Here is a 7,962-nt window from a genome sequence, read left to right as displayed (position 1 = left end):
GGGCTGTTCTTGGCCGTGGCAGCAGCTGGGTCAGGACAAGGCCAGCACCCGCTCCCTCATGGGCACCTGATAACGCACCGTGCTGCACAGCAGGGACCCGTCTCGCCCCTCTCTCCATCACTTCACAGAAGTATCGTGTGTTTCATGTCATGTGGGCACTAGAGATGCAGACTGTCCAACAACCACCGCCCAAGCTACACCATACAGATAAATCTTTTACTCTGCCTTTTCTTTCTTTTTCAAGGCCTTCCAGTAGTATTGTCTCTTCACTGATATCTGCAGCTTTGACATTCACAGACTCCACTAACGCAGCTTTACCACTAATTAAAACGCTGATGAAAAGAAAGGCAGTGTGTGGTGTGTATGTGTGACAGTGCAGCAGGTTGCCACAGCAGCCGCAGTGTGCAGAGCGCAGGGGCCTGGGAAGGAACGCTGACACGGCGCCGGCCTGGTGTCAGAAGAGGGCCAGGGAGGGACGGAGGGGGCCGGGGAGGGGGAGGGGGAGGGGGCCGGGGCCGGTCGGTGCGGGCGCGCCGGGCCCTGGCGGGAGTCGGACCGTACCCGCAGGCCGCGGCGGGACGCGCGGAGCAGGCCGGGAGGCGGGCGGCGCGGGGCAGGCTGGGAGCGGCGCGCTGCGCTTCAGCCGCCCAAGATGGCGCCCGGCGGCTGTCACCGCCCCCCGCCGCGCGCATGCGCAGAGGCGCGGCGGGCCGCGCCGCTCCCTCCCTCCCTCCCGGCGGCCGGGGCGCCACTGACAGACCGCGGAGCGGAGCGGTGCGAGCGTCCAGCGCCTCCGGGACCCCCCGGGCCCCCTCCTCCGCGCCCCGCCCCGCCGCACCGGTGAATGGGAGAGGCGGGCGGCGCCGGCCCAGCGGAGCAGAGCGAAGCGGCGGCTCGGGTAAGGCCGGGGCCCCGCCTGCCTCCTCCCCACCCCCCCCCCGGTCGCCGTTCTCCCCCCCTAACAACCCCGCAGGAGGCCGGCCCGGGCTCGGCGGGGCCCGGCGGGCCGTGCGGCAGGCGCGGCTCTCCTCTCCCTCTCTCTTCCCCCCTCCTCTCCTCCCCGGCTCCCCGCCCTCCTCTCCCTCTCCTGCCCCCTCCCTCCTTCTCTCCAGCTCGCTCTCAAAATGGCGGCCGCGCCCGTTGGTGAGGAGGGAGCCGGGGAGGAGGCGGGGGAGGCAGGGCGGCGGGGCGGGCGGCAGGCAGGCGAGGCGGGGGACGGTCCCCAAGCCCCGGCGCGGCGGGGTGGGGTGGGGGCCGCCGGGCGCGGTGCCCTCGCGTCCCCGCGGGCCCTCGCCGGGCTCCGGCGCCGTCCTCGCCGCCGGTGACTTAGCAGGAAAAGAGGGCGCGGGGGAGGAGTGGGCCAGACAAGGGAGCGGTGGGGTGGGGGAGAGGGCCCCGCCGTGGGCTCCCGGACTTCGTGCCCCCCCCCCCTCATCTTAGGCCGCCTCATTCCTTCTGGTGACTTAGCAAGATACTGGGGGGGAGGCGGCGGGCCGGACGCAAATGATAATAAAAATATCGTCTGGGGTGAGGAGGGCGGTGTGTGCCTGCCCGGGGGGACACCGAGCATCCCTTCCCCGGGCTCCTGCTGGCTCCTCTGGCCGCTCCCCGGGCTCTCCCGGGCAGGGCAGCCGTCCCTCCCGGCCCCCATCTCCCGGGCCGGCCTCAGCACAGACAACAAAACAGAATTGATAATTCGGGGGAAAGGAGTAGGTGTTATTTTAAGAATGTGTTTCGCATCTAGCGTGTCTTCCTGCGGTGATCCAGCGGGGAAAGCATTGATAGAAGGTGGCTCAGACCTTCAGAACCAGCTGCAGTGAAAACGGGGGAGGGAGGTCTAATCTCTCCTTCTTGGGGTCATATCGCAGCCTCCTTGTCTATAGTCGCACAGACTTTCCTTGGAAACCTTTTAATAGCAATCGAGTTTGCTAAAATCCTCTATTGCTACTCTGGAGTTTTTGTTTCGGCAGGAGGTTATACGCAGGCAAGGCTTTTGATGGAAGTTGGGGGGTGGGAGTGGTGCCTCCTTTGAAAACTTTAGGGTTTACGCAGTTCTGTGGGTGTGAGATTATTTTTTTTTGTTGTTGTTTAAGGTGGATGCAATTAAAATTGACCTTTAATACCAGTAATAATGTGACACCTTCCCTTTCTTTGCCATAGTATTACTGGTAAAATTTCCTTGCTGATAGTGCTGCAGCAGAGGGCTTGGTTGTTGCAGGTCAAGTCAATTCATAATGAATTACCTAACCAGGGGATGGTGGAAGGTTAATGTAAGCTATATTAAAAATCTTTATTAAATGCTATTTTACTGTAAATACATATTTGGGCATATTGACCTGTCTGAATTATGTATTTATGTGGAGATTCTTTTAAGTGTATATTCCTATGACAGTATTGTTTATAGCATTAGGAGATGGGGGTTAAAGAACCTACATTCAGCAATGATCATTTTGTAAATGATTGTGCAGCATTTGGCTGGTTTTCGGAAGAGGGAGGGTCTGCTATCAAAATGTTATTTACCCTTAGAGTCATTTTGTTAAGTAAGAAAATTGTGTTAGCGAACTAAACAAAGAAAATATTTTTAAACAGAAAGATTTATTGCAAATTTCTAGCTTGTTCTCAGGGATCTCATTTTTGTGTGTTTCTTTTGATATTACCATGTTTGTGGATGCTGTGTGCAGCCATTGAGCAGAGAAGAGACTGGGTGGAGTAAGGAGGCAAAGCTGCGAAATGGCTAGATTACCCTTTCATAGCTTTTTTTTTTTTTTTCCTTTGCTTGCGTTTTGCTGGGGTGGAGGAATACTAATTGCCGTAACAATGAAGTCTCTTCTTTGGGGAAGAATCTAATGGTGCAGGAACCTTCTGAAATGAAACAAATCTCACATTCTGTTTTGAGGCTTATTTTTCTGCAGGGTGGATCTTGATTTGTCTGACAGTGAGAAGTGACCAGTCACCGTTGCAAAGCCAGCATTTTTTTGTCTGATAACCATTTCAATTTATTGACTTAGTCACTTGTTGATTTTATTTACACTGTAGATAAGAACTGTAATTTTTGTGGGGGTATTTTACACACAAGATTCACTGAAATATAGAGAACCCACTGTATTGTTGCTTAGTGCTATTATTTGTTCATACAACTTCTTGGTTAGACTGTGTTATGGGTGGACACACCAGAGAGGACAATTCCTGCTTTCTCTGGTGCCCACAGTAGAGTAACTCCTATTAGTATATGGACTTTATTGCATTACCCTTCTTCGAATGCTGAGTTCATATAAATTAACATCTCAAGATTTTGGAAGCCCTTGTGAACAATATGGCTCTGTAAGAGTATTACTGTACCACCTGCGTACATGGGGGTAGCACTGATGTTAAACTTAAAATTGTGTAGGAAAGGTGTTAGAACAAAGGGTTTGGGGAATACAATAGGGATCAGATGAACCACCTAGGAGGGACTGCTTACAGAAGTCATCTCCTGTTCCAGATGTGGCTCATGGCATTCCTGCCTGAATTCGGTGTTGATCAGAGCAAGTCCAACACCGAACAAGAAGCGTTCTGAAGCAGGCTAAGGTTTTGCTTTTTCTTGGGTCTGTCTCATTTCTGAAATCCAGTTTTTCATGGTAGATGGCCACAGATGAGACTGCGTTTGGTTTTAATTTGCCCAAAATTAAATTAAACGGTAGTGGCTTTTTTATAAGGTGTAGTTCATTAATGAATGGTTTGAGTAGATGTTACAGGATTCAGTGGATGTGTTCGCTAAATGCTTGCGTCTAAAAATGAATCCAGGCTAGGAGCGATGAAGAATACAATAAAACACTTGCCTCCTCATAACTTTGGTTGGTTTTTGTCCTTGGAATGATGGCAGTTACTTTCTGTACAGGAATAATTTGTTAAATTCTGTTCTACAAAAGAAAAAGGCACTAATGCTTACCTTTATGACTGTACACAAGGTCTGTCTTGCATGTATTGCTGACTCTTCTGCCTATACTGTTTCCTATGCTCCACCCAACCTCGAGTGCTCAGTTTGTATTCTTTGTCTACTCTCAACTTTTTTGTCTATCCAACTTGCTATCGATGGGACAGCTATTGAATTAACATCTGTTGACTGTCTTGCCCAACACTCCAACCTTGTCTGTCTTCAAGAACTCTATAACCAACTCCCATCAGTGCTAATTATAATGCGTTTGTAGCCTTTTGTAAAGTATTCTGGGCAAACAATAGCTGCAAAACCCCTGCCTCTCTATAGCTCAGAAATACACTGTGTATGTTTGTGACAAAGTTTATTTACAACCCTCTGTAACTGCTTCTGGTATTCATGAACTAGAGTGGTTGGAATTACTGTAGTACGAAGGGGGGCAGCTTTTGAGCAGTTTTGTTATGGTCAGCTTTCCCCTTCTTTTGTGAACTTCAGGCCCATTTTCAAAGCTAAAGGCAAAGACTGTGGGAGGGCTGCTGAAATGTCCATAAAGTGAACACTGAAATGCTTGTCAGCCTGAAAGTAAGAACTGCTTAGGCCTAAATTCAGGAAATGAAGAAGGCAGTGAAAATCAGTAATTAGTATTAATAAATAATAATTTCAGATTTCATATGGGGTGTGGGGGAGTTTCCAGCCTGTAACATGTAATTTGTGATGGCAATTGAAGATATTTCCCAAGTATCAGAACCATGGGTGTTAATCAAAATGGATCTGAGTTTCTGCTGTGAGATTTAGCATAAAGAAGTAGTAAGTTATGTACTGCAGATCTGTTAATGAAGTTACAACTGGTCTCCTCGTTCTCCTTTTTGTAAGAGCTTAAATATCATTGGCAGAACAGCCTGTCTGCTAAAACATGTATTCAGTTGATTAAGCCTTGCCTGGGTTGAATGGCTTTCTCGGCAGCTACTTTATTACCTGACACAAGGGCAATGGGGCTCCTAATGTGGCTTTTGGGTGTTGTGAGCACAGGTGTTTATTAATGGATGATGTTGCTTTGGCTTTTGATCTGCCTGACAGAGTAGGTTACACCTCAACTTAAGTTTTTAAAAATAGGCATTTACACTAAAACATAATCCTGACCTGTTTAAAACTAGCTTTCTTCAGAGTTTTTATTATAAATGCTGTCCAAGTTAGGAGTGCACACGTGGTCATCTTCTGCATGGTAGGCTTGTGCCGTTACTGGAAATGCAGTGCTGTGATTTAAGCTGTGGCTGTATTATGTCAGCTTAATTGTGATGCTCTTAGTCTTAGGTTGAGTTAAATGTCTGTTTTTCTTCTATTACATTATTTTCGAACAATGGTTTTCCTCATTCCTACCACGTCTTGAGATCTACTGATGAGTGTTACATGTTAGAAACATTTGAAAGAACCATGATTTTTATCTGATGAATAATTTAGTTCTAGTTTTAACCTGGTGAACTTGCTAGGAACTGCAGGTTAGCCCCAACAAATGTGTATATCTAACTTACATCTTATCTTAGTTGTTTAAAGAAGGGCCTTTTCTTCTTAATACTCATTGAGGCAGGACTTGAATGAAGCAATGCTTGTCTCGTTCAGCATGTTTAAAAGCTCATTCTTTTATCTTTTTTTAGGCTTGTGCTCTCTCTTGAGGGCATTAGATTGGTGTGACTTAGGCTATCTTGCTTTTAGTTCACTGTCATGGAAGCCGCGTATCATACCACTTCATGCTGACATGTACTGTTAAGGAAATTTCAAAGAAAAATGGTACTTATTTTCTAAGTGTATGCTGTGATCCATTTCATCAGTACTATAAACATACAATCCTCTTCAAAGCAAATCATGTGTGCACAGCATTGTCATACTAAGCCGTATCAAGTGCACTGATGCATACATAACTATATTAAAAAAATCAACATTATGAATTCAAAGTACGTGTTAATACATTTAGGAGTACTTAGCCATTTCCTCCCTATTGGTACTGCTTCTGAGAGAGCCCAGCAGTTTGACTTGGCTGCTTATGGACTTCTGGATAAGGATGGTGATTAAATAGATGTAATAAATATATCTTTGTGGTTGTGATTCCGTTGATTCTGGAAGACTTACCTGATATTTTTAACCAGTAACTATTTGCTGCAGTCTTCAAAAGGTATTTCCAGTTATGGGACAATCCATTGTGGTTGAGGTTTATAGGTGGTGCTGCATCAAATGTCTGTCCTGTAATTTTCTCAGATCTGTTGTTAACTAGGTCCCTGTTGAGTGAGTGCGTAGATACGCTTTTCTGAAGCACCTCTTGTCCTCCAGCGCGTGTGGGTGAGTCAGTTGCATTCCGCCTTTGAGGTAGGGCTAAAGGTAAAACGTTTTATGGTGTGATGCCGTACTAGTTTACATCTGAGATAGCACAGTGGCCTTCGTGATTGAGATTATTTATACCTTCCCTCTTGTATCAATGGTAATTGTTCCTATTGTGCTCCACAGGTCTTAAGTTCTGACTTAATTAGACAAGTCTCTTGCCCTCCTGCCCCTGCAGATTGCCTCTGCTTTATTTTTCTGCATGGAGGTAGCTTAATGCTAAAGCAAAGGTGTTAAGTTTATCCTTCTTTAAGACTAGAGGAAAATCAGTTAAAAACATCTAGCCTGTTTATCTGTAGATAAATGACTGTTTCTTCCATAAAGAAACAATGTTGGCAGTTTGTCTTGAGCTTGATTCAGCAGTTTTTGGGGTGAAGAAAAAGGTCAGGTAAACAATTTGGTTTATTTAAATGCAAGTGTCTTTACAATCTATAAGAGAATGATGTCATTAATGTGAGTGTGTATATGTATTTTGAAACAGATGGTGTCTATTAAATCAGTAATGGTGGAAGTTTTTGGTTCACACTCAACTGGATTTGTAGGCAGCAAGCACCAACTAGATTGGGGGAAGCTTAACAGAGCAGCTCCGAGCCTAGTATTCATCCGCAGCAGACTGTGAGGATGGGGTTGAAGTTCTAACATCATGTATGCCATTTTTGTAATAAAATCTTGTGAAGAGCTAACACTCTTCCAACAAACTTGGAATTTATTTTTTTCATGGTTTTGTCATACCAATAAGGCTCGGATGAGTACTAATGATAGATGATTTCCAGTACCACAACATATCACAAGCACAAATTTATACATCAACCGAGGTGGATGGGAGCAAGTGGATGGGAGCTGAAGGGATGCTGGGAAAGTTGAGAAGAGGAAGGCAGGTATTTCGCAGGGACTGGTTCCCGCAACTTCAGATCTGCTTTAGAGGCAGTAGTGTAGTAGGTGAAGATGGGCCATAAGAAAGATGAGACACCTTCTACAAGAACACTGATTTAATTACTTTTGGTACTGGTGTCAAGAAAGATTAAACTCTGTTCCCTGTAATAGGATAAGATGTATGCATGACAATTGTGATGTTCAGGTTTTTTTGTTGTTGGGTTGGGGTTTTTTCCCCCTCTTTACTTGTCAAGTAAAGCCATTTTTGGTCATCAAGCTTTGAAAATAGCTAAAGGACTAACAGTATTCTCATGATTTGAAGAGTGGAAGTTTTGGCTGAATTTTTCTTTGGATTTCTATGTGGTTTCAGCCTTCTGTTTTTAAAGCTTTAACATACACATTCCTTCAAGTTTCCTTCCAAATGTTGTTCATATATAAATTTAATCAATTCACCATCATTTTTGTTAACATCACATTTCCAATATAACAGGCAGTTTAATAATTGAAATATTTATATTTGGGTATACTCCTGTGACCTGCTTGACAGTTGCAAATCTACTACTTAATTCTTCAAGCCAGAAAAGGATGGGGGGAAGAACTGAAAAGAACAAAGTTCAAATCCAGTGCATGACTGCTGACCAACCATAGAAATTATTCTGAGTACGTGCTCTCTTCTCTCAGAGGTTCAGAGAAAGTAGCTTAAAACACAGTGTTCTAGAATTGCTGTCACAAATTGTGTATGTATTGTTTGACCTAGCAAAAATGATTTCGAAAAATATCTTTTGCTGAAGTCATCCTGATAAACC

General features: G+C 45.5%; 1 protein-coding gene across 2 annotated transcripts in view; it reads left to right on the top strand.

Moving 5' to 3' along the window:
- The first annotated feature begins 698 nt into the window (after nucleotides 1–698).
- PAFAH1B1 (platelet activating factor acetylhydrolase 1b regulatory subunit 1) overlaps nucleotides 699–7,962 on the top strand; it is a 36,526-nt gene continuing 29,262 nt past the window's right edge. Inside the window, exon 1 of one of the 2 annotated variants that reach the window (XM_063340965.1) lies at nucleotides 699–898. The gene's annotated coding sequence lies outside the window, so the exon portion shown is untranslated. Of the gene's footprint in view, nucleotides 899–1,064; nucleotides 1,144–7,962 lie in introns of those variants that run through there. The other variant, XM_063340966.1, reaches the window with a different exon arrangement.

The sequence above is a fragment of the Chroicocephalus ridibundus genome, chromosome 7 (assembly GCF_963924245.1).
Source record: "Chroicocephalus ridibundus chromosome 7, bChrRid1.1, whole genome shotgun sequence".
Lineage (NCBI taxonomy): Eukaryota > Metazoa > Chordata > Aves > Charadriiformes > Laridae > Chroicocephalus > Chroicocephalus ridibundus.
Note: the sequence above shows the minus strand (reverse complement) of the source record. Positions and strands in the feature narration are given on the sequence as shown.